Raw genomic sequence first — 13,216 nt, 5'->3', positions numbered from 1 at the left:
AAAATTGATCCCCTTGCCTTAGCCCAGCCCTTGGTTCAGCACTTGAGGAAAGAGCAAGACCCAAGGGTCAGAATGTCTCTCTGGTTCCACAATGGGTCCCCAAACCAGAAGGGGGTGGTGTGAGTCACATGACTACGTGGCTCTCTGATGAGGCCAGCAGTGTCCCTCCCCAGGCAGACGGGGCTCCCTGAGTTCCGGAAAAAGCCTAGTCCCTCTCCAAGCCCATAGACTTCAGGACTCCCCCTTGTGTGGGTCTGAGGCTGGCTCCCCTCCCTACTCCCACTTCTGCCTGATACTTAGTGCACGTGGCAGGGAGCGGATGTGCTCTCTAAAAGGCTGCAACGAGGGGCTGGCCCTGTGGCCGAGTGGTGAAGTTCATGAGCTCCACTTCAGTGGCCCAGGGTTTCGCCGGTTCGGATCCTGGGCCGGATGTGGCACCGCTCATCAAGCCATGCAGAGGCGGCATCCCACGTGCCACAACTAGAAGGACCCACAACTAAAAATATATAACTATGTACCGGGGGCTTTGGGGAGAAAAAGGAAAAATAAAAAATAAAAAAATAAAAACCAAGAAAAGGCTGCAACAAGCCTCGGATTGGAAGGTGAGCCGCCATCCTGGGCGGTCAGTGTCAGGCTCTCTCCCAAGTTTCAAATAACTTTATTTTCTAGTCATAAAAGTACTAGACATCTTAGTATAAAATTTGAAAGGAAAAAAAAGTATAAAGAAAAAAAAATCGTACCCATAATTCTACCATCCAGAGAGCCAGCCTTTTGGCCACACCCCTTCCAGTCAATCCATCCATTTTCACTCTCTTTTGGCATATAAACATTTAAAAAGTGAAATTGGGGTCATAATCTGTACATGGTTTGAATTTTCCTATTTTTCCACTCACCACTTACTATCATAACCATTTCCACATGACATCGAATATTTTAAGCAACAGTTTTTAGTGGTCACATAGCTGCTCGAATGGGCTGCTGTTCCAGAAATTATTCAGCCAATCCCTTAGAGCTGGACATCCAGACTGTTACCTATTTTTACTAGGACTGCAATAAACACCCTCTGGGAACAGAATACTCCACATTTCTGACTGTTTGCTTAGGATACATATTTAGAAGGTGGATTTGCATATTTTTAAGGCTCTTGAGACATTTATTTCCTAATTGATGTCCATAAAATCTGCACCAATTTTGCCCTTCAGCAATGCAGCCATGTCGCAGGATTCTCCAGCCCTTCACCTTTTTACTGATTTCCGTCCATTCTCCTCAGCTCTTTCTCCAGAAGATTCTTAGACCCAGCATAAGGCATCCCCAACCCTACAGACTCTGTCAAATCTGGGTGAGTTTACAAGGCACGTAGCTGGGGGGGGGGGGGGGGGGGGCTGGGCTCTGCCTGCAACTGATGCTGAGCACAGTGGGGCCTGGGGTCTGGGCATATAGAGCTGAATAAAACATAGCCCTTGCTTTGGGGGGGGTGGGCCTTACAATTTGGTGGAGGAGAAAGAGAGATACACAGGCAAACACAAGCATCAAAAAAAAAAAAAAAAAAAAAAAACCCATATCCATGCTCCTCCCTGGATCAATTAAATTGGACTCTCTGGGGAGTGGGACCCAGGCATGGATAATTTTAGAAGTTTTTCCAAGCATGCTAAACTTCGAGTGTGGCCAGGATTGAGAACCTCTGCCCTAAACAACTCACACAACTTTACAAATGTTATGTTAAATACACACTGGGGGGCTCTGAGTGCCTAGAGGGAGTGGCGGTGCTCTGGGAAGGCTTCCTGTAGGAGGTGACTTCTGAGCTGACCCCCAAGGAAGTGAAGCCTGGGCACACAATTTGTGAATACATTTTATTCTTAATAACAACCATTCCACTCAGCGAGTCCTTGAAAGCCCTTTCCCCTACCCTGTCTCCTCCTCTCTTCCCCACTCAGCCTGGCACTCACTTTGACAGACAAAGGAACCACACTTAGGAGACGTCTAGTGACTTGACAAGGTCACCTGACTGCTAAGAGGCTGAGCTAAACTGAAACCCTACAGCTCTTCTGACTCCCAAACCAGTGCTCTTCCCCTAGTCCCACCTCAGAGGTACAAGGCCTGGAGGGCGGTCACTCTGGAATCTCCTTGGAATCTGAACCTCCCCCCACGCTGCCCCCACCACCCCCAGTTCACTTTTCACTGGCTCCGGCTCCAAAATGCTCCTACCCGGCCCTCCCAAGGTGGCCTCCCTCCACACTCCTTAGTAGTACCATGACCAAAAGGAAGACTTAACAATAAGAAAAAAAAAAAAAGAAAAAGAACCAAAGATCCCACTCCATCTCATTAAGAAAGTAAACATAAGAGCCATCTAAGTGTCTAATTAAGCTTCTAATTAGTCCCCGCTTGTTACTAATGCAAATTAGATTACTCCGCTTAACTACAGCATGTCCACAACACCCTTGTTAATTGCGGCCTTTTGAAATTAAATTACTCCCTAATTAGCATATCAAAGCCATTGATTCGGAGCTGGGAAAGATGAGGGCAAGAGGAGCCGAATGCCAAGTTTGGTTAATCAGAGATGGTTAATTAAATAGTGACGTCTTACGTGGGGGGCCTGCTGGTTAAGGGGTGGGGGCAACTCGCTCAGGACCTGAGCGGCCATCTGGAGCCTGGTTCTGGTAGTGCCCTTGGCACCAGGGGGCTCCCGTGAGCACAGGAGGGGCTCCAGCCAACCTGGGACAGAGCGCTAGGTCTGGCTCTCCCTGGGGCCCTCGCTGCTGTGCCCAGCCTGCAGACATGCCCTGGCCCCTCCCTTGTCTCCTCTGATGATATCTAGGTGCGGCATTCACAGGGATGTTGGGCACCAACACAGGGGCATCCAAACACATCCACATTTGAACATGCGAGATTCAGCACCCTTTCACATCTCTCTCCCTGTTCCAAAATTAGTTCCAGAAGGGCAACGTCTGCCCAGTTCTTCTCTAGTCCCCACCAGTGGCTCTGTTCTTGGAAGAAAGTCTCCCCCAGCCCCAACAAAAAGTCCTTAAGTTTGGTGGGGGGGCAGTAGGAGGGTACTGACTTTTACAGAGGGGCTCACGTGGACAGGGCCGGGCTGGTTTCAGCTTGGAACAGGCCCCTGGAGACACAAGACCCTATAATTCCGTCCATGGTAAAAAGAAGGAAAAAAATTATCCACCACCATCAGTTCTTAAGCAGCTATGTGGGATTAGATTTGGGTCCGGGGGTCCTTAAAGGTCTTTTCTGAGCTCTGGTACAGACCCTGCAGAGTCTCTCGGACACTGGTCCTCCTAGCTCTTCCTTGAAGAATACTGAGGACAAGTGAAATCCCCCTGATGGAGCTGCTAACCAAAATGCCCTCAGGGGCTAGGCTGGCCTCCCAGGTGATAAGCGGAGGGCACTCAAACCCTGTCTATCCTAACCACACAGAAATGTAGCCTCAGTGTTGACAGGGTTTGGGTTTTTTCAAAAGAAGCTTGAAGTGGGGATATTTATGTGAAATTTACCATTGTAATAAATTTTGTGTGGGTCAACAAAACTCATAAGGGGTGAAGTTAGTCAATTTGTGACCTCAGTCCTTATGGCCAGCATTCCAGAGAGGCAGGTTCCAGTTAGCTGTGTGACCCTGGGCAAGCTACATCACTTCTCTGGGTCTGGGCCCCTCACCTGTCAAATGAGAGGAATAAATATCAATACCTGGAGCATCTCTTGGGGTGGTTGTGAGGATCAGAACAAGGAGGTATGTGAAACGGCAAGGCACGATTTCTCAGTCAGGGTCTGGTGACCACCGAGTCCTACCCGTGCCTGCTATAATCCCCTCCCACATTGAGACGTCTTCTAGAACCTTCCTCCTTCACCTTCCATTCAGGAGGCAGAGTCTGGGCTTCTAAGAGTCCTTGGAAATGCTGAGGGCTCGTTCCTCTAGATGCCTGACCTGGCTGTTGGGCAGCTCGGAGGTACCACACACCTGTGCATTCAGCGGGTCAGCCCTGGTGGGGGCAACAGCTCTTAAATGACTCTTCTAAAAAGATGGAACTTTCACAGGAACAAAATCCCAGCGGCTGACAGGTCCGTAGCCTGGTCCTTCAGTGCCCTGCTCCCCCAACTAGGGTGGGTGTGGAGTGGGGGAGTCTCCTTGGAGTCTTTCTCCAGACAGACAGATACCCCCCACACACACACACACCCGTTCCTCTCCAAGTTTCTCACCAGCAGCCCCTGCAGCACAGAGTCAGGGTCGAATTCCCAAAGGGTGAGGTTTTGTTGATTTAAGGTGGGATCAAAGGGGGCCAAGGGGAGAGGAAGGGGCCCCCCACAGCGCAGACCCGGTGAATCCCAGGCAGTGCCCAGCCCATGGGTACCATCCAAGCCAAGCTGGACATAGCAGTGGTTTTATGTTAGAAAATAAGTAAAATTGAAAGCAAGGCCGTAAAAGAGAAACGGTGAAGGGTGAGGCTGTCCTGGTGTGAGGGGGAGGGCAGAACGGGCGACGCACCAGGGCCAAGCCGCAGCCCGCCTCGCTGAGCTCTCTCTCCCTACGAGATTCAATTAATTGATAACAAGAGGCATCAAATTAATTTCTGGAGGATGTGAGATTCTGATGAAGAGAAATCTCGTCGATGGGGATCGGGCGGGAGGGGGCGGACAGCGCCCCCCTTTAATCAGGCTCAGCCGCCTAATTGGGGAGGAGACTAGCTTGGGCCGCAGGGTCGCCTGCCCCGTGCTCCAGAGCGCCCCTTCGGAAGGACGGGCAGAGACAGAAGGCTTGGCCGAGGCGGAACAAAGGGGGATACACTGAGACCTTCCAGGTTCTACTCGCCTGACGCCTGACACCCCACCGGCAGCTGCGGGAAGGGGAGGCCAGGGAGAGGGAAGTGCGGGTTCTCCCTTGCCAGCTGTACAGTTAGGAAAACTGAGGCCCAGAGAGAAGACGGTCATGCCTAAGGCCACAGAGGAATTAGGAAATTGGTAGCAGTGCGCTTACTGGTACCCCTCACGGGAGAGTCCAGACTTGTTTGTGACCCAGTCGCGCAGTCATCCCCAACAGCGAGGATCCTGGGCAGCACACGGCGCGGGCGGCCCTCCCGGTGGTTAAGACGGAGGCCACACTGCCCGAGCCGCCAGCTCTTCCAGCCCTCCCTGGACCCCCAGGCGCCGCGCGGAGTCGGCCTGCGCCCGGGCATTTTCTCGGCGCTCCGGTGAGGGCCGCAGACACCCGGCGCTGCATCCCGGAGCTCAGGTCTCGGCGATGATCAAGGAGCTTCCTGCAACTCGCACTCCTGCGCTCGCGGGGTCTCAAGGAAGTGCTGGCCCGGAGAGCGCGCTCGACTGGGGAGGGAAGACCAGGTAGCCCTGGCTCTTCGGGGAAATCGCGGAGGCTTCAAGGAGAGATCCTCCCAAGTGCACCAACTCTGTGCCCTCGCTCAACAAGCAGACTTCTGACCTTGGCAAACAAGCGCCTCCATCTCTAATCCAAGGATGCGGGAGCCTCGAGAAGCTGGGGAACATCTCCACGCGCAGCGCTTTACAGCCTCGGCCACTCCCTGAGTTTCCTGCAAATCCTCCCCAGAATTCTCCCGGCCACGCACTTTCCTTCCACGGTGCAGATGCTATCTGCCCAGGAAACCCCTGAAGGCAAGGAGGAAGTACACCCCTACCATCTTGTGCACCAACTTCTTTCCCCTGGGTCTCCTCGAAGCATGGGCTCCAGAGCTGAGGAACCAAATCCAAGGGCGCCTGCCTAGTTGAGGAAACCAGAACGGAAGCCCCCTCACCCATCCACTCCCCAGTTCCCTTCACACATCGCAGCCCTCCTGAGGGCTCTCTGGGGGCCAGCATAGGCATCCTGTTCCTGCTGGGGAGCTGCCTCGTCACCAGTACCAATCCAAACGATGGGCGTCACCAGTACCAATCCAAACGATGGGCGCTGAGGCACTTGCTCCACTTCTGATTCCCCAAGTTGCAAGCAAGCCACCTCTTATTAAGCCTCTTCACCACCACCCGCCTGCGCACCACCAGACCGTGAGAGCTCCATAACGTTTGTGGAATGGAGATGATGAGGAGTCCGGGTCTCTATTCCCGGAGCCACCCTGCCCTCAAGTTGCCATCAATTGTCCCTCCTTCACTAGTGGAAATTCTGGGTAACTTCTGCCCCACTGACCTTGCCTGCCTTGAACCAATGCCAGAGGGTCGCCGTTCTACACACACTCCACTTTGTTACCGTAGGAAGAAAACCCACCATCTCCCCCCAACTCCCTCATTTGGATGGAAGCCCAGGTCAGGTGCCATCAGAAATTCCCAGCGGGAGAAAAAACCTGTCCTGTATCACCAACGACCCCATTCACCCTCAGGTCACAGCTCCGGAGGCTTCAGTTGGACAGAGGATGGAGCGTGGGGAGGTGGGCAGAGCTGGTAGGATTCGGGACACAGGCCGCATGGCTATGGCCAGGGCTGGGGAGGGAAAGGCAAGGGCTGTATAGACCCTGGGGGGAGGAGTCCTGGGACAGGGATGAAGGGAAGAGAGGGCATCAGCCAGGTTCAGGCTTGGATGGGACCCTCCAGGCACCAGAAGCTTGAACTCCACAGCCCAATGCCCTGTGGTCCAGTTCAACTGTGCACCTTTTGTGTGGGAACTCTTGATGTCTAGCTCAGGCAGGCTCTGTGAGGGACCCACTGAACGCCATCTCACAAGACCACTGCATCGGTGGCCTGTGAGGTTGGAGTCAAGAGGGTTCCTGCTGTGAGCCCAGCATGGCTTAACCGGCAGTGGGCAAAGAAGGTGTGCATTTCCACGGAGAATCCAGGACGACGATGCTGAACGGGCCAGCAACTTCAGGCTCAGGGGGAAGTTTCTTTTTGTTTGTTCGAGATGATCCATCCAGGAGTAGGTCCCAAATTGATTTTGAGACTGGCTGCCAAACTTGTCTTGCATAAAGCTGTGTAGGCTAGGGTTCCACATGGTAGAAGTCTCCTATTTTGGAGAAATGGTACCAGCCATTTTTCCTGCTCTGTGTCCTGGGGAATTCTCTCTCCCATTTTTATTTCTCTCCACGAGTACCTTAGGAGGGCTGGAGCTCGTGGGGGGATACGACTGGACATTCTAGGGTTGTGTGTAGGTGGGAAATATCAGGTTCTCAATCCAGACCCTCCTTTAAGGGGAAGACAGGAAGGGGAAACACAGCCTTCTCAGTGGAGGGCAGAGGGGCGGCCCAGGCCCGAGCTTGTGGAGAGAGGGGAGAGTTGGCAGGCCCTCCCATCCCCTCCTTTCTTCCTGCCCCCCAGCAGAGGCTCAAGCCCTACTGGTTATACTGGGAGTTAGGAGCCCCACATTTTAGTCTCAGCTCTACCACTAACTAGCTGTGTAACCTCAGACAAGTTGCTGCTTTCTCTGGGCTTCATTTTCCTAACCCATAAAATGGAGGTTCATACTCATGCATTTCCAGTATTCAGTCCAACACATGGCCTGGCAGTGCTGGGAATGGAACAGAAAGGCCACCCCTGAGTCAGCACCACCACATGCCAGGCACTTGCTCGCCCTTTCAACTCCTAAACCAGCTCTCTAAGGTGAGGATAAGAAAAGTGAGGTTCCATGAGCTTAATTAAGTTCCCCAGAGCCCCATCACTACTGGCAAGTTCTGAAGCCTTTTCCACTCTGACCCGTATTCTGCCCCAGGGAGCCGAGTTCCCTGCCCTGGGTTCCAGAGTTCTGGAACCAAGTCCGAGGCAGCCATTTCAGCCAATGGAGTCTCAGAATCCTGTCAAAAATCGTGCCTTGGTGTGGGGCAACTGGGAGAAGTGTCAGACCATGAAGGGAAACTGTGTGGAGCTCCTTGGATGGAAGAAATGATTATTCTGCATGTTTGGGCTGTTGGAAAAGTAAAGACATTGTGCCTGTTGGGAGTGGAGGGGCTTGCTTTTCGGCTGGAGAGACACGAAAACCACCAAGACAGCAGGGCAGCAAAGGGTTAGGATACAGGGAGGGAGGGTGCAGCCGAGCAGGGGTTTCTGGGGGTGACGACCCTCCCCTCCCCTGGCACATTACACATCTCATCTGAAACAGACACTCCGCTCACCTCCTCCTCTCCCTGCTATTCTCTCTTACCTCTCTCTCCTACCCTGACAGTGTGAGGTCCAGAGAGCAAACCCCAGCTTCACGGCTTGGGCACTCCAGTGCCCAGCCTGGGACCTGCCCAGACAGAGCAGGGGCTCAGCAAACATTTGGGGAATTACTGGATCAAAGGAAGCCCCCACTCCCCGTCCCCCTACTTTCCTCCCCCTAAGGAAGAGGTGTGTTTGGAGTAGGGGCCCAGCAGGATATGCACATTCCTGGCAAGAAAGGACCTACCTGCCAGCAGCCAGAAAGGAAGTTCCTGGCCAAAGGCGGAAGAAAGAGGGTGGGGTGGGGGTGTCTAGGTGTGAGAAGGGCACCCGCAGAGAAAGGGACAGGACAGGTCCCTTTGCAAGTTGGGCCCAACCTGCCCTGCCCCCGGCATTCCCCAGCATGGGTGTCAGGCCTTTCTCTCCCCAGGGGCTCAGGGGTTCCCCAACTCCATAACTCCTGGGAAACCTGCCCAGGACTGGGAGAAGGATAGACAACCCCACCCAGGAGCCCAGCACTTAGTGCCAGGAGAGAAGGTTCCTGCAGTCTCCCCCAACTTAGTGCCAAGGCTAGGGCCCGGGAAGACAGCGTTTGAAGGGTCCAGGAGGAGCAATTCAGATCTTAGTGGGGTCCTGGGTGTGTGTGGGGGGAGGGGGCACCCACAGCACCACTTCCTCCCCATTCCACCTTGCCCCACTGATAAGAGTGGGAGCAACACCAGATGGGGAGCCCCCCAAGGCACAGCCCTGCTTTTGAGAGGCTCAGATCTAAGGCTGCCTGAGCAAGCGAGCCATCCAGGTGCCCACAGCACAGTCCGGGGGCCCTCCCTCCTGCCAGGCCTGGGGAAAGACAAAGTTTCTCAAGTTTAAAAAAAAAAACAAACCCAAGCTTGCAGACTTCCCCTTCTCCATAGCCGGTTTTCTGCCAGGTTGGGCAGGGGCTGTCTGGGACCGCGGCTGTCTGAAGTGAGTGGCTCCCCTTCAGGCAGCTGAGGCCCAGCCAGCCCAGTCTTCAGCCCCAGCACCCACCCGCTTAAAATGCTCAACTTCCGTAGGGTTTGGTCCCGGTTCTCCAAGGAAAGTGAGCTTCTAGGCTCAAATTCCCAGTGGTGTCCATTACCCACTGTGTTGGCGGCGGGACTAGTCAGACCCTCCGTATAGAGGATGCCGCTGCTCGCCCTTTCTGCGTGGGAGGAGGCACCCGGGCCAGCCTCCAGCTCCAGCCCTAGCTACCCCTCAAGCTGCGCTCCCGCAGCCCTCAGTCTCAGACCCCACGCAGTTGGCTCTAGGATAATGCAGGCGAGTGCTTTAAAGCTGGGGATGAAGATGCTTAAATTTAAGTAAAAACCCGCATCGGCCAAAATGCTCCAGGGCTTTCTCAGGAACCGCCGGGATGACAGCTTCAGACTCAGGTTTGCTCCTCCGGGCCCCCCACCTCCACTCCCTGCTCCAGGCCTGGCGGTCAACCTCAGGGAGACCTGGCGCGGGCCGGGGTGCGAGACGCGCGGTGATTTCCAGACGCCTTAAACCCCAGGCGCCAAGTGCGCGAGGAAATCGGCCAGGCGGGGGTTGGCAGAAGAGGCCAGGGGTGCGAAGGGAGGAGCCCGGTGCTCTATGGGCTCAAGGTCTCCGTGGTCCCATATCCTCTTCCCCCAGCCTGGAGAGTCCGGGACAGGGTGGGATGCGGCTGTGTTGACGAGGTCGCCCCAGTGGGAGAGAAGGAATCCGCAGCCGTTAGGGCCTCCGCCTCAGAATCCGCGTCCCGCGAAATCACACGGTCCTTTGCCAGGGAGCCCGGGACCCCATGTCGCTCAGGGCGCCCCGCATTCTAGCGCCACGGGCCCTACCCGGGCTCAGCCCAAGTTAGTTTGTTTGGAATTAATGGGGAGCGGGAGGAAGGAGCGCGGCCGGGATGACCGCCGGTCAAAGAAAGGTGTCTGTGGCGGGGCTGTCCAGAGGAGACACTAGAAACCTGGGGGGGGGGGGGGGGGGCGCTTGGTCACTCCAGGACACGCTTTCCAGGCGGCCTCCGAACACTGCTGCCGCCCTCCCTTTCCCCTACATGGCGAGGTGGGGGCTCTCCCTAAACGGGGTGAAGAAGGTACCACCGCCAGGTCAGTCCCCTACCCTCCAGCACCAGCGCACAAAACCACAGGGGCCGTTTCCAGACACTCTCAAGTCCTCAAGAAGTTTTCCGCTCCATCTCCGAGCTGACCGAGGAATGGGGGAAAGGGGCTGACTGGTCAAAGAAACCTTCGAGGTGCGACCCCAGCAAAACGAGTCCCCTCCACACCCGAGGCGACGCGGCGGGTGAGATCGCGGTCCACCGTCGCGCACCCCCCCCCCCCAGCTGCCTCCGGCGCGTCTTGGGGAGTCCTGGACGGACTGGGGTTGGAGGAGCTCACTGCACCCCTTCCCTCCCCAGCTCAGGAAAGTCCGGGCCGGGAAGTAGTCTTTGTCTGACTCCGGGCGTTGGGGGGGGGGGTCGCGCCCCCTTACACCCCATTCCCAGCGGCCAGGCCGGGAGGGGGCGGGGCCCAGATTCTTGGGGAAGGGCGGGCCTCAGGAGTCTTTCCAGCCCCCCGACCCGGGCCGACCTCCGGCTGTCTGCCCCCTCCCGCCGCCGCGCGGAGCCCCCACCTGTTCCCAAGGCAGCTCTGGGCCGCCGGGGCCCCGCCGGGGGCGGGGTGTCGCGGCCGCGCGGGGTCAGTGCGCCGCAGCCGGCCCTGGCTGGAACAAAGTGCGCCGGCCTGGGCCCGGCTCCTCCCGGCGCCCGGCGCGTCTCCGGCGGGCAGTTTGCAAACACAAAGTGAGCCAGTGAGAAGGCGAGAGAGTGCGCGAGCCGGGGAGTTGGTCTGCTCGCCGGCCCAGCCCCCACCCGCGTCCCCGGCTCGGCCCGCCACCTACCTGTCCGGCCCGGCCGCTCCGTGCGGGCTCCGGCCCGTCAGCCCGCGCGGGGCATGGGGCTCGCTCGGGTCGCAGCCCGGGCCCGCCGCCGCCCGCTGGGGCTGCCCCTCCGCGCCGCCCAGCGCCGCGCCGCTCCCGGGCGTCCTCCCTCCGCGCCGCGCCGCGCCGGCCGCCGCGCGCCCTAGCTCCGCCGGGGCATCGCACTTTGTGGGCAGCTCGGCTCGCTCCGGCTGGGCTCCTCCTTCCCGATCCTCCCGCGACGCTCGTTCGCTCGCTCCGGCTCCGGAGCTCCGGGACCCCGGCGTCCCCGCCCCCGGCCCAGCCCTGGTTCCGGCCCGGGCTCCTCCCCGCCGCGCCGCCGCCTGCGCCGCGCCCTCCTCGCGGGCTGGGGGCTCCGTCCCGGCCGCCGGCCGCGCTGTCCGGTCCGCAGGGGCGGCCGGCTCCGGACTCCGAGGGGCTGCGACTGAGCCCGGGCTGCGAGTGGCTGCGAGCGGGCGGCGCGCGGGCGGGGCGGGAGGAGGCGGGGGAGGAGGGGTGGAGGGGAAGGAGGGAGCGCGCGGAGAGCGGGAGGAGGGAGCGAGCGAGCGGCGGAGGGAGGGCAGACCAACTTCTAGCGCTACCATAATTCGCCTAAAGCAGGTGCAGCCACTTCCACCCTGCGAGGCAGCCAGCCGTGAGCGAGGGAAGACCACGTGGACCAAACTTCAGGGGAAGAAAAGTGGGGGTCTGGGCACAAGACATGGGGCTGCGGACCTGAAAAAGGCGGGTGGTGGAGAGGCCGCAGGGATGCCCCCTGGCCTCGCGAAGCCTATGGCGCCCTTTGCAAGCCCTGGCCTTTCCCTGGAGTCTGGAGGTACGGCCAAGCTCTGCTCCCACACGGTTCATTGGTTCCCGGCGGGCTGCGCTCGACGCGGGGAGTGGCCGGGGGCCTGGTGTCAGCCCGGGTCCTTCCCTGCCTCCCTCCTGCTCCCCTTTGCGTGGGGGTTGGGGGTGGGCTTTCTGAACCGGGGGTGGGGGAGGTGGGGAAGCTCCTCTGGGTTTTGTGAATCGTCACCCCGGGCGCGCGCTGCCTCCCTCTCCGGAAGGGAATTTCCCATAAAGTGCTCTGTGAACCAGTGAAGGGGGCCCCAAGCCTGATGCACGCCGGCAAAGCGAAGTGCAAAGTCGAGGCAATTATCCAGACAAATTAGGTTGTAAACAAAACTCAATGTCTTTTGCCACAGGTGGGGTGGGGAAGGGAAGGAACTGGAGGGATTGCGGTGGTGGAGGTTTTGGGGTTGGGAGGGGGAAGTCCGGATGAGGAAAGGCCCAAGATCCAAGGGGGAGGGCGATGCTGGTAGCAGACGTCCCACTCAGAGACCCGTGGAAATCTGAATAAATCCTCTCTCCCACCCTCCACCCCGAAAACACCTCCCAGGTGTCTCTGTGTGTTGGAGGGAGGGTTGAGAGACGCCTCAGAGATCCTCAAGGAGAGCCCTTGACCAAGGGGGGACCCTGCCGTTGGATGAAGGCAGGAAGGCAGTGGCTCTTGAAGGCTCTTCTGGCCCCAAATCACCTGAGGCAGGTGGAGACAGGGCAGACACATGATGCTCCTGTGGAGTGTGAGCAGGGGGTGCTTCAGGAACTGGTGCTGTCGCCCGGGGAGAGAATTTCTTGGAAGAGAAGCCTTTCCAATGGAGCTGGGAAGAAAAGGGTTTCCAGAGAGGAGGCTCCCTCTTGGATTGTTCTCCATTACTTATGCCATCCCTTTTCTGTGGCTGCAAATAGCCAGAAGTTGTGTAATGTTAGTGGTACCTGTCCAGGTCCGGATCCTATGTATTTGCCCAGCTGGGCGGGCGTGACAGGCATACTTAGGTCCTGCTGGAACCTTTCAGATATCTAGGTGTGAAATTCTTGGGGGGAGGCCTCTAGGTGCTGTTTATGTGGATACCACAGTCTCCTTTCCAGTGTAGCACCAGCAATAGCAATTAGAACAAAATAACAACAGCTAACATCGAGTCATCCCACATCCCAGGCATAGGACTCATTTCCTCTTCATGATAATCCCATGAAATAGGTACTACTATTCTCTCCATTTTACAGAGGAGGAAACTGAGGCACAGAAAGGTTGAGTCACTTGCCCAGGCTTACACAGAGGGTAAGTGATGAAGCAGCATTCCACCCAGAGCCACTTCAGTGAGGACAGGGAAGAAGCTCATGGAGGTCTTTAAAGCCACAT

The 13,216-nt window shown here is 57.2% G+C and overlaps 1 protein-coding gene across 7 annotated transcripts in view; it reads right to left on the bottom strand.

The window, feature by feature from the left end:
• Window positions 1-11,138, bottom strand: part of FOXP4 (forkhead box P4) — a 51,089-nt gene extending 39,951 nt beyond the window's left edge. For all 7 annotated transcript variants that reach the window (XM_070245548.1, XM_023624909.2, XM_070245550.1 and 4 more), the window contains exon 1: window positions 10,999-11,138. The gene's annotated coding sequence lies outside the window, so the exon portion shown is untranslated. The remainder of the gene's footprint in view (window positions 1-10,998) is intronic.
• Window positions 11,139-13,216: the final 2,078 nt, after the last annotated feature.

The sequence above is a fragment of the Equus caballus genome, chromosome 20 (genome assembly GCF_041296265.1).
Source record: "Equus caballus isolate H_3958 breed thoroughbred chromosome 20, TB-T2T, whole genome shotgun sequence".
In the NCBI taxonomy this organism is placed as follows: Eukaryota; Metazoa; Chordata; class Mammalia; order Perissodactyla; family Equidae; genus Equus; species Equus caballus.
This window is presented reverse-complemented; position numbering and strand designations above follow the sequence as displayed.